Below are 19,680 nucleotides of genomic sequence, written 5' to 3'. Positions count from 1 at the left end.
CAATTCACATTGGGGGTGTACATTTTGTAGACACCCCAACTTTGAGCTGACTTCAAATTGGATTTTAGTGTCTGTGTAGACAGGGCCTATATTCAAAAACCTTCAGAAAAGGAGCCTCCGCCACACTCTGAAGCAATGTATTCCACTGCCAAACAATACTCATTTCAGGAAGTTTTCCTAATGTTTAGGTGGAATTACTTTTTCCTGTAGTTTGAATCCATTGCCCTGTGTTATAGTCCCTGGAGCAGCAGAAAACAAGCTTGCTCCCTCTTAAATATTACATCCTTTAAATAAGGTATCAGGTCACCTCTTAACCTTATCTTCTCCAGGCTAAACATATTCATTTCCGTAAGCTACTCCTCATAGGGCTGTGGTTTCCAAAACTGTAACTATTTTGAATTGCCTTCTCTGTATATGTTTCAGCTTGTCAATATCCTTCTTGAATTGGACACAGTATTCAAGGTGAGGTCTCACTACAGCACAATAATGTGGTACCATTACACCGCTCAATATTGATGCAGCCTAGATTCATTGTACAATTAAAATTCTTTTGGAATAGCCTACTAGCATCATCACTTAGCTAATGCTCAGTGTCATTTACTCATTTTTATGCCCAGAGATTTCATTCTAACAGACAATTGCTTAATGCTCTCTTGAGCTCTCTCTGTCCCTGCATTCCCCCAAAATTTGGAGATTCTTTGCTAGACAGTGACTTTTGAATAGCATGAGTATTTAAAATTTAATGCTGCTATAGTATACAGAAGAGATATCTACAGAGGCGGTTCTACCGTCAGGCAAAGTAGACATTTGCCGGTGGCGCCATGTTGTTGGGGGCGCCATTGAGGCAATGCCTGTCTCCTGCGACAGGAAGGAGCCGAGAGAAGCTCCCCAAAGCAAGATGGCGCCGGCGGTGGGGCAGTGGGCGGGGCCTGGGCTTGAAAACATGGCGAAAACCCCAATTCCGCGTTCCCGGCCACGGCCACTAGGGGAGCTCTTGCCAGAAGCAGGAGCTTGCTTTTCCGGACCGGAGCGAATCGGAGCCCTGCTTTTCGAGGGGCCCAGCCAAGGAGTCTTGCCTCCTCGGGGCTTCAGCAGTCTGGCTGGTTTGGGGCAAAGTTTCCCGGGCAAAAAACAAGGCCGGTGAGTTATGTGGGCAAAGAAGCCTCATGAGGCCTCGCCTCCTCGTAAGGCCTTCCAGGAGACTTCACCAGGAAGGCGTTTGGTGGTTCGGGGAGCAGAGAAGCGGCATTTCTCTGCTCCGCAAACCCCAAATGCCTTCGTTCTCACTCCCCAATCTGCCAAACGCCTTCTTAGCGAAGCCTCCAGGACAGCCTCGCAAGGCCTCTTCGCCCCCATAACTCAAGCTGCCTCCTCCTCCTCCTCCTCCTGCACTTGCTGCAGGGAAACTCAGCCTTCGGCTTCTCCCCTTGGGCTGCTGCTGCATCTGCCATCGCAGGGAAGGACCTTTGCCAATGGCCAGCCTGCCGGTTGTAGACCTGGCTAGGGCCCCACGGGTCCGGAGCCAGCCATGGCCAAAGCTGGGCAATGGATCCAGGTAAATCAAAGGGGATCTGTGCATGCATATTTGTTTCTCACACCAATGAGGTGCTTGCTTGCCTTCCCTCTTCAGCGCTTTGATTTGGCAGCCTCGGTCTCAGGAGGCAGGGTTCTTCCTCCTTTGCTGCCACTTAATCAGACAAGCAGGAGCAGGCTAAGCCAGCATTGGATACTCAGATGCTGGAGGGAGCAAGGAGGAAGACGTCTCCCTTCCCCTCCTCCTCCTCCTCCTCCTCCTCCTCCTCTTCCTCCTCCTCTGCCCTCCCGTTTACTTCCTTTTCTCTCTCTCGGAATGAAATGCAACGGGAGATCCTCAGCAAGGAAAGAGTTGTCCTTCGCGACCCTGGGAAAGGTTTGCTTTCTGGCAGGTTCAAGATGAATAAAATCCCACATTTTCTGCTTTGAGCTGAAATATCTGGCAGTGTGGACTCAGATAATCCAGCTCAAAGCAGATATTGTGGGATACAGGGCTCTGGGAGGGTCCTCCCTCTGGCCCCTTCCACTTATAGCTGAATAAAATCCCACATTTTCTGCTTTGAGCTGGAATATCTGGCAGTGTGGACTCAGATAATCCAGCTCAAAGCAGATATTGTGGGATACAGGGCTCTGGGAGGGTCCTCCCTCTGGCCCCTTCCACTTATAGCTGAATAAAATCCCACATTTTCTGCTTTGAGCTGGAATATCTGGCAGTGTGGACTCAGATAATCCAGTTTAAAGCAGATATTGTAGGATACAGGGCTCTGGGAGGGTCCACCCTGTAGCCCCTTCCACACATAGCTGAATAAAATCCCACATTTTCTGCTTTGAGCTGGAATATCTGGCAGTATAGACTCAGATAATCCAGTTTAAAGCAGATATTGTAGGATACAGGGCTCTGGGAGGGTCCACCCTGTAGCCCCTTCCACACATAGCTGAATAAAATCCCACATTTTCTGCTTTGAGCTGAAATATCTGGCATTATAGACTCAGATAATCCAGTTCAAAGCAGATATTGTGGGATACAGGGCTCTGGGAGGGTCCTCCCTCTGGCCCCTTCCACACATAGCTGAATAAAATCCCACATTTTCTGCTTTGAGCTGGAATATCTGGCAGTATAGATAATACAGTTCAAAGCAGATATTGTGGGATACAGGGCTCTGGGAGGGTCCTCCCTCTGGCCCCTTCCACACATAGCTGAATAAAATCCCACATTTTCTGCTTTGAGCTGGAATATCTGGCAGTGTGGACTCAGATAATCCAGTTTAAAGCAGATATTGTGGGATACAGTGCTCTGGGAGGGTCCTCCCTCTGGCCCCTTCCACACATAGCTGAATAAAATCCCACATTTTCTGCTTTGAGCTGGATTATCTTGCAATGTGGACTCAGATAAATCAGTTCAGAGCAGATATTCTGGGTTATATGGCTGTGTGCAAGGGCCCTCTCTCTTTGCCTCTTTGTCATGTTGCTCAACTGACCCATGATTTGCATTTCTGCCTGCTGTAGCATGCAGAAGGAATGCCCAGCTTGCTAACGTTTATATGCCACTTAGGGCCCTTCCAGATAGGACCTATATCCCAGGATCCAATCAGAAATTTTCTGTTTATCCCAGATTATCTGGCAGTGCGGACTCATATAATCCATTTAAATATAAAAAGCCTGGGATGGGATCCTAGAATGTGAACTATTTTCACACCCTGCTCCTTTGGATCTTAATAATAATACTACTAATAATAATGTGTTCGACTTGTGATTTTTTGATACGAAATTCAGCATTTCTATCTAGTTTGCTGTGTCATAATAAAATAATAATAATAATAATAATAATAACAATAATAATAATAATAATAATAATAATAATAATAATTTGTGTGTTGTCATGACCAGAATCAACGCTTTTATATTTCAGTGATTGGGGGTTTTTTTGGGGAGGGGGGCACCAAATTTTCTGTTCGCCTACACTTGAAAACTATCTTGGACCTCCTCTGGATATCTATGTACATTTAAGCTACAATTATATGTTGTCTTAAATGTGTAGAGGAGGGCAGTATTAACCAAAATATCTTGCAGTTGAAGTCAGCATTTATGACAGTTTGCCATAGAAGTGAAGGACAGATTTGACATAGCAGGATAGTAAAAGTCTGCAGTCAACCATTCAATTGGTAAACACCAACATATCCTTCTCAGTCTATTCTGTATATTGTAGATTAAAAATGGATAGTGTGAAACCAGTGGACCACATGTGGCTCTGGGATCTTTTTTACAGTAGCCCTACACCTTCCATCTAATGAGGAGTCACTTCCTGTTCTGTATAAGCTTTATGGATGCTTTTTAAAAAATGTGTGAAGGGACAAACACAGATAATGTGGTCATATCCACATGGACCACTTACCCCAGAGCTGATTCAGAGTGGAGCACTCCAGTCAACCCCAGGGGAGTCCACCTCAGTGGTAGGAAGGAATCTACACTGCCCAGAAGTACCAAACTGGGTTTGACACTAGCACCTTCCTCCTCCAATGATCAATTCTTAGCCATGAGCAATTCTGTGCTCTATGATTACTGGCTCAAATGTTTACACTGTCTCAAAGTACAGGGAAGATCCAGAGCCTTTTCAACTTTGGATAACATGGGGAAACACAAATTAAATAGCAAATTGGCTATCACAAAGTCCTTTCACCCCAGCACACCTCATTTGACCTATGTAGATGGGCTGAGAAAGGGAGAGAAAGAGTGCTCACAGGAAATGAATAATAGATTTCACAGATAGATTTAAGGACATTAGACCATTTTTGAGCAAAGGTAACCTCTCCTGTTACCAGGAGTGGTTCCACTGTAAGGCAATTTAGGAAGTTGCTTAAGGTGTCATCGTCTGGGGGATGCAGTTGAGGCATCTCTTGAGGCGCCTCCAAGTGCCCTAAAGCCAGCTTTTTGTTCACACCTCTCACCTCCCTCTTCTCTTTGTGCAGGAAGGCAAGGGGCACGCAGGTCAGCTGCACTAGCTTCCTGTTCTCGCTGTGTTCCTGTTCTTGCCGCTGACCTGCACACCCCCACCTCCTCCCAGGCCTGCAACCTCTCACCAGCCTCACCGGCCTTGGTGGCCTCTTGCCTGGCCACAATGCCTGCCCACAATGCCTGCTTCCCCACCACCTTCGCCTTCGTCTTCCCCTTCCTCCCTGAAGGTGAAACGGCAGCACTGGACCATGGTGCACTTCTCCGTCCTCTCCAAAAAAGGCAGTCTCAAGCCTGCTGCACTGGAGCTGGCTGAGAACACCCCCAACGCCCGCTACGTGCCTTTCTTGCTCTCGGCGCCCAGCAGGGGAGGAGGTGAAGAGGCGGCGGTGGCACAGGTGGTGATGAACACTGACTTCCCGCACCCCTTGCTCAACCTGGACCCACACGTCTCCATCTACAGCACCCGGCGCCCACTCCTCAGCCGTAGCCACATCCAAGGGTGGGTCTACAACTTCCTCAAGAGACTCACCGGGTGGAAGTGCTTCGTCTACCACTTGTGACACCCCTGGCTGCGAGAGCACTGGAAAACAATACACTGAGGCCAATAAACAATCTAATATCTTTATTAAAGAATTAAAGAAATAAAACAAAAACAAGCAGAAGGTAAAGTTCATCAATAGACCTTTTAGGAAAGGTAAATATAGTCCAGTAATATATTGTCCAATGTCCAATATTAGAGTTTAAAGTTTGAAATCCACAAAACTGAAACGCACTCAAACTTCCAAGCAGTTTGAGTGGGGAAAACATCCAAGTCTTTTGCTAGAGTTCCAAAGCAAGTCCAAGGCAAGGAATTGAAGACAAGACTGGATTCACGGCACGACAAGGCAAGGCTGAAATCACGGCAAGGCAAGGCAAGGAAACACGGCTAGGCAAGGCACGGCTAGGCTGGAAGGTAGTGGATCCAAACGTGGTCCACACTTGGCTGGAAGTGAAGTTGATCCTTCAACTGACACGTTGACTCCACGCTGGCTAGCCAGCGCACAGAACTTTTAAGGAACTTCAAATCTTTCCACAGAGCAGGTGTCCAAATGAACAACATCTTCAACCAGATGCGATCCTCCCTGAGAATTCTCAGGGGAAAACAGGTTAATCAGCAGATTCTCTAGCTGCTAATCGCGTGCTCCTTCTTCTGCCAGCTTTCTCAAACCTACTAGTTTTCCAAAACATCAGTCTATCAAAGGGAGGGGAACTGGTGGGAGAAGGCTCCGTTTCAAGGGCCTTTTTAATGAGCTGTGGGCTAGAATTGTCAATAGGAAGCATCTGGAAAGGGGCAGAATCTTGCTGAATCGGCACAAAGCCCATTTCCTCGTCACTTTGGTCCATAATGGAGGCAGGATCATGGCCCAAGGGTTCAGGGGACATCACACCACTTCACCGTGTGTGTCAGCAGGGAAAAGGGGGTGGGGAGCCCTTTGGAGTCAGAATAGGAAGGATGTTGTGAGGTCTGTTGGAAGCTAGGTAAGTGGGGTTTATATATCTGTGCAAAGTCCAGGGTTGAGAAAGAGCTCTTGTCTGTTTGAGGCTAGTGTGAATATTGCAATTGGCCAGCTTGATTAGCATTTAATGGCCTTGCAGATTCAAAGCCTGGCTGCTTCCTCCCTGGGGGCATCCTTGGTTGGGAGGTGTTAGCTGGCTCTGATTGTTTCCTGTCTGAATTTCCCCTGTTTTCAGAGTGTTGTTCTTTATTTACTGTCTTGATTTTAGAGTTTTTTTTTTAATACCGGGGGCCAGATTCCCTTTCGGTGTCCTTTTAATTCCTATGGATTCCTAAGGACCCTTAGGGCTCTTCCACACAGCCATATAATCCAGAATATCAAAACAGAATAACTCACAATATCTGCTTTGAACTGGGTTATCTGAGTCCACACTGCCCTATATCCCAGTTCAATGTTTGGTGTTAAATTCGCAAAAATAGTAATTCCTACATAACATTACCATGTATTGAACTGCTTTTTCTGTTGATTTATTGTAAAACATGATGTTTTGGTGCTTAATTTGTAAAATCATAATGTAATTTGATGTTTAATAGGCTTTTCCTTAATCCCTCCTTATTATCCAACATTTTTGCTTATCCAATGCTTTTATTTTTCAGTGATTGTTTTTTTTTGGGGGGGGGGACCAAAATTCTGTTTGCTTACACTTTAAAATTACCTAGGGCCGGCCCTGCCCGTTACTGTGGGTATTGACCATAAGGTGCAGTCCTTCCCCCATGTGATTCTGTCCTATTCTGTATGGATTCCTTATGCAGCAAAGGCTAAGACTGGTAGTGCTTCCTTCCATTACCTGTTCATTTAAAAATGGGTGAGATGATATATAACAATGTCCATGTGTGCTGAGATGCTCTTTGCACTGCTGACAGCTATAAGAAAATACAGAAGAAGAGGTTTCTAAGGAGCAGGCATAACATGGACAAGATCTTAGTTCATATTAAGATTTTTTTTCTTTTTCACTATATCGCAGATTTGAACATTATTGCCACTTGACCTTGAGACAGTAGGTGCTTTGTTGCTCAACATTTCTTAGTTAAGAGGCATTGGCTTCTTCAGTCCATTTCCCTGTCCTGATGTCATTTCATAAACGATAGAGGCATGTCCTCTATGTACTGTAACTACAGTCAAGGTGGAGAACTACTCTGTTGAAGTTCTTCATCAGCTGTACCAGATATTAATTGCTCAGATTCATGGTCGGGTGAAGTTATCATCATCTGGAACCAGAAAGCTTTGTAAAGAATCTGATTTTTTCCATCAGACTCTTCAGATTCTATGAAGTAAGTTATTATAACATGGCTGAATAGGCAAGTATTCCGACCCAGACCTTTAAGAATCAAGCATTCAAAGAGAGCCGGTGTAGAATAGTGGTTTGAGCATTGGAGACTAGGATAGCCAATGGCCATGGAAACCCTCTGGGTGACTTTGAGCCACATTCACTCAGCCCCAGAAAACCCTTGCCCATTTGTCTGTTCTGTTTCCCTCCTCTCCGCTGGTGCATGTTTTTCTATTCTCTCATTTGTTTAATGGACCATTCATGGCAAAACTCTACCACTGCCCGAGTATGATATCAGATATGAACTTATTTACCTGAAAGTTTGTAGACCAGTGGTTTTCAACATTTTGTATCTTACATTTTTCTAATCACTGTATCAGAGTACCTTGGTCACATAATGTAAAACAAAGCAAAACTAACTAACCAACAACAAAAAAACAACACCTTTATGAGGAGGACTTTTATATGCTTGCAGTATTCTGCTTTTATATTTCCTATTTATGATACATAACTCCTACAGCAGTAGTGATGAGGGCAAGTACACACAAAAATATAATCTCATTAATATTTGGAAATTGTAGCAATCATTTTAAACTATTACCAATCACTATAAAAACCTTCTGTCCCATATAGACAACTTCCACACCATACAACTCTTCTACAGGCCACCAACTGAGCACCATTTTTGGACCCAGTTTACAACATGCGTATCATCTGCTCAGCTAAGAAATTGAGGGACCTTTGAAACTGTAAGATGAAAAGTTAACTTTAATGCTGAAATTTAGGGAACAGATCTGTAAGAACTAATTAGAAAGTGAAATTAGTCTCCCAGTGATATGCAGATGTCTCCCTCAAACTGTTTAGAATTGCCATAAATATCTATATCTTGTGCGAAGACTTTTTGGAGGATTGATGCTACATTCTTAGGTCATATTAAGTTTAAAAGTTACAATCATTTTCTGTTACAAAGGTGTTTTGTTCCAGTGAGCTTTTGAAATCCAGGTAGTGAGACATGCTTGTATTCTCAATGATGTTTAAAGCTAATTTTGCACAAAAAGTTGTATTTAGCATTTGGAAAGAAAGTGAAGTAACAAGGTTACAATTCTGCTCTTTGTGGTATGCTCAATTGGTAGGGAAAGAACTGTCTGTAAACATAGGTCAAAATTATATTTTATTTTCAGTTCAGCTCTAGGTTACATTGGACCTTCCTTCTCCAAGGTATCATTTGTAAAGTTGCCAAACAGAATTAATGAATGCAGTAAACAAAATGACTCTTGCCAAACACCCAAAAACCCTAAAGTATTGGTCATAGACAAGAAGATCTGTAATGCATATGAGTATGTGGTTTAGGCCCAGGTCAGTGGGAAAGAACAGCCATATTGTCCAATTCATTTTAAAATGAATAAACTGTGTAGCCTATTGTGAACCTTTGAAAAAAATAGACACTCTGAGCAAATATTACCTGAAACAGGCAGCTATTAAAAACAATGGACATCAACTTGCCCAAGATTCGAAGTATTCCTCCTTCTAATTAAACCATAGGAAAAATAATTAGGTAGCAATAATCTTGTTAACGTGTAGCAATAGCCATGTAAATTATTACCACTGATATAAGATTTAAAAATATATTGTTTGTCATTGTCTTCTCTGGCAGGATGCTTTTGATGGAAGCAGTTGTATAAAAATGCCAGATTGTTTTGTACAATCAAAAACAAAGTTGAGAAGGAACTTAAATAACAAAGTAATAGTTTAGCCCAGGAACAGGCAAGGGACGAATGAAAGGGCAATTTTTGCCACAGTGCCTTCCTCCCTTGGGCACCTCATTGTCCTTGCACTTTACTTGTTGTGTAGTTTGACCAACTTGCTAAAAATTGGTAAACGTTTTCGCAATCCATATATCAGAACATTGCAGCTTTATCAAAGTAAGCCAACGAAAACTGTATAGCTTGTACGTATAGGCCTTGAGTAATGGCTAAAAAGCCCAATTAACAATGGCACATTGCTTGAATAACTTTTCTTCCACGTCCAGCATCACATTTAAATAAGATGTTACTTTGACCCCAATAAAGGAGAAGTAGGCAGATCTCAGGTTTGTGGAACTAACTTGGTGGCCATGGTGCAACTGTTTTTATTGTTATTGCTTTTCCTGTTTCTTGTTCATTTTGGTTTATTTTAGAAACTTCAAGATCTAGTACACTGATTATACATTTCAAATTAAATATTTCTGATTCCAATAATTAAACCAAGGAACCTACATTTCCTCCAGTTTAGTAGCATAACTAAAGGTGGAGAGGGCAATCCCTGCCAAACTCACTCTGATACTATGATTGGAGCAGGTTGTAATCCCTTTTTGGTTGTTTAGAAGATGGAATCTCAACAGGTATTGTTTGTCACCAAATAAAACCAACATCTGCTGAAATTTCCTCTTTCACACAATGATTAAAGTTACAGGTGTCTTCCCTAGTTTTCTCTAGCAACACAATCTGAGATCCTGAAGTCCAACAGTGGTTTGGAAGAGAAAACGAAATACAGACCTGACACCTCTCTTTGATACAGTCTCTGAGAACTGACATTCCAGAAGTAGAGAGTCCTGAGACAACAAGACCTAACACCTTGCCTACCTACAGAGGCCACTTCTCCCTTAAAGGTTAGTTCATCTTTTTATGTTCCTTTGTCTTGGGAGGGTGGATCCACGTGGCCCCTGCTTCAGGATACCTTGCAGTCACACATGAGACTGCAAGAAAAAATGAATTTCCTGAAACAATATTTTTAAACATTTTTAATCTTAAAAGTATTTCTCTACTGGTTTTCTACCATAAACTCATATTGCAGCATCTATGCTGCACTCAGCTTGAGACAGAAACCAAATATTCCTACAGACAGAACCTCCTTCTCACTCAGGCAGCATAGGAAACAGTGAGGAATGTTAGGAACTGCTACATCCAGAGGGCCACATAAATCCCACCCTGATTCTCAAGTTGTCTATTTGGTAAGAAACAGTGAAACTATATGGAGGGATATAACCCTGGGCCAGCAGTGTAAGTGGAGTCAGTTCAGTTCGAGGCATTGTTGAATCAAGGCCAAACTATCCTTGGTTCTGCAGCTTCTTGCTTCCTTGCTCCATGGGTTTTCACCAACAGTATAGACATAATAATCTACCTTCTACCCACCCTGCCATAAATTAACTGTTATTGGTAAAGAGATGGTTTGTTAGTAGTAAATCACTGTTAGCTGGATTAACTACAAACAATTACCAGTTTTGGCAAGGTAGCTACAGTACATTCTGCTCTTATCCTGCCCTGGAGGTTAGATGATATGCTTATGTCTAGTCTATATCATTTTACATGTTTTTATCCATAATGTGTCCCTTTTCTGCACTAAACTACATTTTTTAAAAATAAATCTCAAAATGTATATTTCAATATTAATTTTAATGCATATTTAAATATTCTCTTCCCTTAGAATACATATTTAAATGTCTATTTTATTTCAAAATACATATTTAACGTGCATACTTTGATAAATTTAAACTGCTGAGAACTGCATTGAAATGTTCAATCTGATGAATAGCTAAATTCCAGTTTCTGCATGACTTCAAGATTAAGTCATGTTATACAGGAACTTGAAAAAACTGAACTTCAAATTTCCCTCCTCAGGATTCAGAGATCCCAAGATCCTTAGAGTAAAGATAGTTTAATACTGGGCAAGCTATAGCCAATGTGTGCAAAACTGTTCTTCTTTTTCCATACTCTATCTTGGTGCTGCATATTTTGTTCCTTATTGCAGCAGTTCTTAAAATGTGCTCTCCCTCACCACCAAAAGCCCTTTCTCCTGCCTCCCTCACTGCCAAAAGCCTTTTTTCCTCACCACTCTTATTGCCAAAAGGCTTTTTCATCGCCTCCCTTACCGCCAAAAGCCTTTTCCCCACCTCCCTCGCTGCTAAAAAGCCTTTTTTCCTCACTTCTCTCTTCATCAAAATTCTTCTTCCCCACCACCAAAAATCATGTCCTTCCCCCTTGCCACCAAAAGCCTTTTTTCTTTACCACCCTCACTGCCAAAAAGTCTTTTCCTCCACCTCCCTCATCACCAAAATCCCTTTTTTCCTCACCTTCTCCATCACCCAGATCTTTTCCCCCTCTCACTACTTGCTTCCAAAACCCTGTTTCCCTCCCACCACTCAGGGGGTGCTTTGAATGTTCTTTTCCTGCATGGCAGAAGGGAGTTGAACTAGATGGCCCCTGGGTTTCTGTTGCTGCTGCTGCTGCTGCTGTTGCTGCTGCTGCTGCTGATGTTGTTGTTGTTGTTGTTATTACAAAGACTGAGTGTCCTTTGGTGGGGGTGCTTTGATTGTGCTTTTACAGCATGGTAGAAGGGGGTTGGATTGGATGAACACTGGGGTTGTTCACATTTTTATTGTTGTTATTGTTGTTGTTATTATTGATATTATTATTATTATTGACACAACAACATAGTATGACATAGCAAACAAAATAGATATGCTGGATTTCATGTCACAAAATCACAAGTCGAACACTTCCCAAGCGTTTAGGACTGTGTGATGTATTTTCAGATGATGCGTGCAGATCCCAGTAAGGTGGCCTTTTGCAGTTGACAGATCATAATTTTGTCAATGTTTATTGTTTCCAAATGCCGGCTGAGATCTTTTGGCACAGCACCCCAGTGTGCCAATTACCACCGGGACCACCTGTACTGGTTTCTGCCAGAGTCTTTGCAATTTGATCTTGAGGTCCTGATAGCGGCTGAGTTTTTCCTTTTGTTTTTCATCAATTCGACTGTCACCTGTTGTTGTTGTTGTTGTTGTTGTTGTTGTTATTATTATTATTACAATGTCTGGGTGGCCATCTGTTGAGATGCTTTGATTATGCTTTTTCTGTATGGCAGAAGGGGGTTGGACTAGATGACTCCTGGGGTCTTCCACTGAAATATTGTTAAGTTTATGTTGGTTAAAATTGTTCTGTATTTTAAATATTATATTTTTCCCTTCCTTTCCTTTTCCCCTTTTCCCTTTTTTATTTTTTTTTGCACTACAAATGAGATATGTGCAGTATGCATAGGATTTTTTTAAAATTAATTCACATAAACATTTTCCATCCATTTGCCACTGGCCCTGTCTTTCAAATTTTAAAATCCAATGGATCAAAAAGTTTGTGCATGCCTAATATAGATACATTATATATAATATATAATATAATGTGTATGTGTGTGCGCACATTTCTTGGGTCTCCATGAGAAACCTTTGCTTCAAAAAGGGCTCCGCAGCTGAAAAAGTTTGAAAACCCCTGATCTAGTGGCATCTTTGCATGCTATAGCTTCTGCTTTAGGATGGGAAATTTTGTACCATACTGTAAACTTCCTGTACTTTGCAAATGTCAGAATTCGTTCTTGCCTGCATTATAGACTGAGGCTTGTCTTGACATCAAGAAACAGTTGTAGTAGAAGATATATGAAAAAAATAAAAGTCAGTCATTCTATTACAGGTTTCCCCCACCTTTTGATGACTCATTTTTGACAACTTACTCTTTAGATTCTTGCAAGATACATACAAGTTCCATTTATTCAACAAGGGGTGTTTTTATAAGTTCTTCTTGTCTTTGAGGCTCACTTGGGGAGACTATTATTATGGAAATTTCTTCTTTTAAAGCCTTGCTTTTAATTTTTCTGCTTTTTTACTTTTTAAAAAATCATGTCAGAAGCTAATTGAGAACATACTGCAAGTTTCTTCTGATGTGAGAGAATCGGCTGTCTACAAAGACATTGCTCAGGGGATGCCTGGATGTGTTACCATCCTGTGGGAGGCTTCTCTCATGTCCCTGGATAGGAAGATGGGGCTGACATATGGCAGCTCACCCCATCTCAGGGATTCAAACTGCTTTCAGGTCAGCAGTTCAGCCAGCACAAGGGTTTAACCCATTGTGCCAATGTGGTGCCTGGTTTTTTTTACTATCAAATAGTGATTAATAGTTTTTTAAACAAATATTATTTTTAATGTTTTCTTTATTAAGTTTAAAATTGAGGATCAGTTCATATTTTGAATGTTTATCTGCTGCCTAACTACATTTAGGATTTGGAATTACCTTGCTGAATTACAATCAAATGAATGTTTAACAGATTATATGCCCTTGGTCATATAAAATATTAAAATCAGAAGCCGTGTGGTACTCTCAGGCATTTTTATAGGCTCTTTGGGAACAGCTGGGTGTACTTTTGAATGACTTTAGTGTGGCATGCCATTCAGTTGAGAGCTGAGATATGAGATGGATTTGTAGTGTCATGTTATGCTTGATACACTCCATTGTTTGTACTGAGACAGCTTGATGAACAATTATGCAGCACGTTAGCACCATTATTGAAAACAAAGCATCCAGAATCTATCTCATTCTCTTGATTTAAATAAGGTTGCGGTAGTAGAAATTGGAATTGGCAACATATTTTTAGATTTACAGGCCATGTGAAATTTGACACCCCCACAAAAGTCTTAGGTTTTCCTGGTTCCTCATTCAAAGTCCACTTACCATTTTGATACAAAGGAACACAGGAAAAGATTTCACACGTGTAACAGGCACATTTCTCTGGTAATCAGATGAATATCTATTTATTACAAGTGATACAGTAGGATGGAAATGTTCTGTTTAACAATATTCCTCCCTGGTATAACTGTTCTCCCTCCCTATTCATACAAAATGACAAGTGGTATCATTTTTTGCTAAATTATGTATTAAAATGCAACTGTCATATTAGAATGGTAGGAAGGTGAGAAGCAGAAGAGAAGGAGGAGGAGATTCAACTATTGTTAACACTTGACAACTGATTTAGCCAAAAATTCATTCCCACAGCAGTTTCTTCCTACCTCAATTCGAAATCTCTCCCCAGCCTTAAGGGAAGCCAACATTTCACAAAGTCTGCATCTCAGCTAAATAGTCACCGAGTAGCCAAGAAATATTGTGGGCTTTAAAAAACAACAAGTATGACTGCTTCCTCTTTTCTTCAGTTAAGAAAGAAAACAAGTGGTCTTTTCCGTTTTCCTGGTTGTTGAGTATCCAGGTAACAAACTACTTAAATTCAAGCAAACAAAACTTGATAATTGGTCCCATCCCCATCTGAGCCACAGAAGAATGTAACCATGGCAACCTGTAGACCATCACACGCACCTTCAGGATTTAGGCTTTTCAGAATCTGTCCAACACCAAGTAAAATTACAATTCAGGGAACATTTTGTTCTTTACTTTCCGGATGGGTGAAAGGGGACCCATAAATAGTTCTCAACAAGGAGAGAAGGAGGGGAAAGTGCAGCTGACATTCTAGTATCTATTTTAAAAAAAGAAAGAGAGGCAGAGATGTTAAAGGAGCAAAGGAGCAAATGAGCCACAGACCCCACAAAAGATAATAATTAAGACTAGAATGACTCAAGCCCAGCAGGTTCTCAGAAAGCCCAGCTGAAAACATGAACTTCCTTCCAAGTTGGATGCAAAAAGGTGTCACTGCTTCCATGAAATCCTCTTTTAAAATATGCTTAGTATTTTGTAGTCATGGCATATATTTTCAGTTTAAAACTGTATTTCAATTGTGATCATGTAAGCCATGATTGAAATAAATAATTAGATACATCTCCAAGGGACACACTGAGTAAAAATAACAAATACCATAATAAAACTGCAAGGAAAAGAGTATCTTCTTCTTCTTCTTCTTCTTCTTCATTCACTTAGTCATTTCCGACTCTTCGTGACCTCATAGACCAGTCGACGCCAGAGTTCCCTGTCGGCCATGCCCCCCCCCCAAGCTCCTTCAAGGTCAAACCAGTCATTTCAAGGATATCAACCATCCATCTTGCCCTTGGTCGCCTCTCTTCCTTTTTCTTTCCAAATATCACAGAGTTCAAAAGATATTGCTAATGTAAAATATAAAAGAACAATATATTCTTCACACTGTAGTGTAGTTTTCAAAGCCTACCTAAAGGTGGAAAGAAAGAGGGGTGATGTAGCTCTCTGGGAAGAAATTCTATAAACAAGAATTCTTCAACCCGAAGGCCCTTCCCCTGGTACTTACCCTGTTTCCCCGAAAATAAGACAGGGTCTTATATTAATTTTTGCTCCCAAAGATGCACTAGGTCTTATTTTCAGGGGATGTCTTATTTTTCTATGAAAAAGAGCTCACATTTATTGTTGAACAACAAAATGGACATTTATTATATACTGTAAAGTAGTTGTCATCACAAACCAGCATAACCAGACAAACTATGAATCCTATCAAGAATTTCTTGTTACTACCATTATTTACATGTACAACAATCTATGGTACCTCTTGCAATTTAGGTTTCACAAGGTTTCCACGCTGATTTCTCTCTATTCTAGTTTCAATGTAGTCATGAATGATGAATAACATAATATACTATAATAATATGATAATATAATAATAATATAATTATATACAATATATTAATGAGATAATATAATATAGGATATAATAATAACAGAAAATGATAATAATATGGTATTAATAGGATAATATAATAATGGGATATAATAACAGAATAGCATAATAATATAATAATAATAAGATAATATAATAGAATAATAGAATAGAATAGAATGATATAAAATATATTAATAGGATAATATAAAATGGAATATAATAATAATAACAGAATATGCTAATAATAATAAAATAATAATATGATAATATAATAGAATAATAGTATAGAATGTAATGATATAAAATATATTAATAGGGTAATATAAAATGGAATTTAATAATAACAGAATAATAATATAATAATATGAAAATATAATAGAATAATAATATAATGATATAATAATAATAATAGAAAAATATAATATAATGATTTAAAATATATTAATAGGATAATATAATAATGGGATATAATAATAGTAACAGAATATGATGATAATAATATGGCAATAGAATAATAGTATAAAATAATCAGTTTCATGGCATAGGTTAGGAAGATGAGAGGAGAATCCCAATGCGTCCTGTACTTTTAAGGAGCAAAAGCAGCAGGACGAAAGACCTCTTCCTTCCCTCCCTCCCACCCTCCCTTGCCCTGGCTCCAGGAGCCAATCAGAAGCCTCTGGGAAGCAAGGGAGCATGGTCAGCATGGCCTTGTCTCCGAAGGAAGAAACGGCAGCGCAGTAGCAGCCACGGAAGGTTTTTCAAGCCTCGGCTGGGGGACAGGCAAGGCAAGGCAGGGAGGGAGGGAGGGAGGGAGGCACAGAAAGCAAGCACTTCCCCTCCCTCCCTCCCTCCCTCCCTCCCTCCCTCCGGTGTGTATGAATGAGTGCTGCTTTAGCCCTGCAGCCATGCTTCCCAATGGAACTCTGCTGCAGCCTTAGTTGCTAGGTCTTACTTTCAGGGGAGGCCTTATATTTGGCAATCCCCCCAAACCCCTGCTAGGTTTTATTCTTTGGGGAGGTCTTATTTTCGGGGAAACACGGTATTAATCTTCCACTCATAGAATCATAGAATCATAGAGTTGGAAGAGACCTCACGGGCCATCCAGTCCAACCCCCTGCAAGAAGCAGGAAAATCTCTTTCAAAGCACCTCCGACAGATGGCCATCCAGCCTCTGCTTAAAAGCCTCCAAAGAAGGAGCCTCCCCCACAGTCTGGGGGAGAGAGTTCCACTGCTGAACAGCTCTCACAGTGAGGAAGTTCTTCCTGATGTTCAGGTGGAATCTCCTTTCTCGTAGTTTGAAGCCATTGTTCCTAGTCTGCAGGGCAGCAGAAAACAAGCTTGCTCCCTCCTCCCTATGACTTCCCCTCACATATTTGTACATGGCTATCATGTCTCCTCTCAGCCTTCTCTTCTGCAGGCTAAACATACCCAGCTCTTTAAGCCGCTCCTCATAGGGCTTGTTCTCCAGACCCTTGATCATTTTAGTCACCCTCCTCTGGACACTTTCCAGCTTGTCATCATCTCCCTTCAACTGTGGTGCCCAGAATTGGACACAGTATTCCAGTATTCCATATGTTTTTGACATATAGGACTACTCCCCCTCCTCTCCCCTTTGTTCTGTTTCTGTGAAAGAGGTAATAGCCTTCAATGGCTACATTCCAGTGATGGGAGTCATCCCACCACGTTTCAGTGATGCCTATGACATCGTAAGTGTGGTGTTATGCTAAAAGTTGGAGTTTGTCTTGTTTATTCCCCATGCTCTGTGCATTAGTGTAAAGACATGTAAGCCCCTGGGACCTTCCCCTGAGCTGTTCCTTTGGGATTATTGTGTTCTTGGTAATTGGTCCTTGTTGTGTTTGTGCAACCCTCCATTTAGCCTTATGGCGATTCCCTGTGGTCATGGGTAAAATACTGTTTGCAAGGCTATTGTCCCCCTCCCCCAGCTGACCTAGTTTAAAGTGCGCCTGATGAAGTTTGCTAGTCTGTGAGCAAAAAGGTGTTTTCCTACTTGTGCGAGATACACCCCACCCCTTGCCAGTAGGCCTTCCTCCTCGAAAAGCACGCCATGGTCGAGGAAGCCAAAGCGTTCCTCCTGACACCATTTTCTGAGCCAGTTATTGACCTGTACTATTTTTCTGGCCCTCGCAAGGCTACATCATACAGTGGGGAGAAGGGATGAAAAGACCACATGTACATTACTTTGTTTTAGCTTTGTTCCAAGAGCTCGAAAATCATTTGTGATCTTTTGAAAGGTATGCCTAGCCATATCATTGGTCCCTACATGAATCAACATGAGGGGGAAGGATGATGGGGCTTTAGGAGCCTGGTGAGCCTCTGAGTGACATGGTGCATTTTTGCCCCCGGGAGGCAGCATGTTTCTCGAACCATCCCATCCTGTCTGGAAATGATGGCTTCTTTTCTTCTAAGAAGGGAGTTGCCTACTACCAAGACCTGTTTCCTTTGAGGATTGACAGGGTCTCTTTTGTGCAAGATAGTGTGTAGGCCAGCTGAAAAGTGTTCCTGTTGAAGTGGATTGTGTAAATGTAAAGTGTTGTCCTCCTCTTCGACATCCCCAGTGCATTCGTCAATGACAATCCATTGAGATGCGTCAAAGAGCCCATCCCTCTCCCAAGGGTGTTCCTGTTGCTCCTGGTCTACGATTGGGGATGGAACATTGTGTAAGTGTGAATGTGGAAATGCATCATCCCCATCAGGGCTATCCCTCATGCATTGATCAAGAGTGGCCCACTGAGTGGTATCTAAGTAACTGTGGTCCTCCACAAGATGTGTTTCCTGATCAGATGTTAGTGGTGTAAGAATTTGAAATCTGTTGTGTAAGTCAAGCTGAGCAGAAGAATACAGTATTATAGTGATATCATTCCATTTCAACTGCCATGGTTCTACCCTATGGGAATTGCAGTTTAGAGAGGAGCATTTTGAGTTATGAGCTAGAGAGATTCAGTTCCTCACCAAACTGCAAAGGTCAGGATTCCATTGGAATTAAAGTGGAATAATCGTGTTATAATAGTGCTGTAATTGTGTATAATGTAAACAGGTCTCAGGTCTTTGTTTGTTGGGCTAAAAATTGGAACTTCAGATGGTCATACAAGTGAGTCGAGAGATAACTTTATCATCGCACCAGTACATTGAATTGAGGATACAAAAAAAATCAATGATACGTGTTCATCTCTTTACTTTTACCAATAGATTTGAAATTGTTGTATTGGTAGTATTGGTGGCTGGCTATAGGATTCTTTCAAAACCATTTTGATCATCAGCCTTGTCAAGTCATACCATATTATTCTGGCCCATCCTCTCAGATCTTAAGAGCTGTCACAAACAAGCTATTGTTCCCCTATTTCCCCCACCATTTTGAGTCCTGTCGAGAAGGCTATTCTAGTAAATCATTCCTTACAAAAACAAAAACACCGTATTTTACATGTTAAAGAAATGGTTGCACAAATTGTTATGCAGTCCATGGAAACTTTTCATTGTTAGAGTCACAGAGAATGAAAGTTACTAAAGGCTGTTGCATAAGTACTGGAACTTTGGTATTATTATTAGCACTAGTATAATATCCAGGTTTTCCTTCCAGCAATTAAAGATTCCTTGCTGCTTAACTTTATCCTCAGAGAATTTTATATCTCACACATTTTGATAGAAGTATAAGCTCATTAACAGAATATTTTTTAGCCAGACCATTACGACTTCATTTGGAATCACAGCTCATTAAAACAATTATAATCAAATGTTTCATTTTCTTTTTCCCTTGTGAGGAACAGCTGAAAAGATTATGTTTGTTTTTCTTTATCAGAATCTCTAGAGCTATATAAACAGTCTACTTGGACTTGTTTGTGCTGTTTTTCCTTTATATTTTAGAGAGTTCTTGGGAACATGCATTTGAACTGGTAGTGTTCTTCTTTGTATCAATTTGGGCTATAA

At 41.1% G+C, this 19,680-nt stretch overlaps 1 non-coding gene across 3 annotated transcripts in view; it reads left to right on the top strand.

Annotated features, from left to right (window-relative positions):
* Positions 1–988: 988 nt before the first annotated feature.
* Positions 989–19,680, top strand: part of LOC103277619 (uncharacterized) — a 30,057-nt gene continuing 11,365 nt past the window's right edge. For 2 of the 3 annotated variants that reach the window (XR_010003546.1, XR_010003544.1), the window contains exons 1-2: positions 1,563–1,909; positions 4,500–9,955. This is a non-coding gene — a transcript (uncharacterized LOC103277619). The other variant, XR_010003545.1, reaches the window with a different exon arrangement.

The sequence above is a fragment of the Anolis carolinensis genome, chromosome 2, assembly GCF_035594765.1.
Source record: "Anolis carolinensis isolate JA03-04 chromosome 2, rAnoCar3.1.pri, whole genome shotgun sequence".
NCBI lineage: Eukaryota > Metazoa > Chordata > Lepidosauria > Squamata > Dactyloidae > Anolis > Anolis carolinensis.
This window is presented reverse-complemented; position numbering and strand designations above follow the sequence as displayed.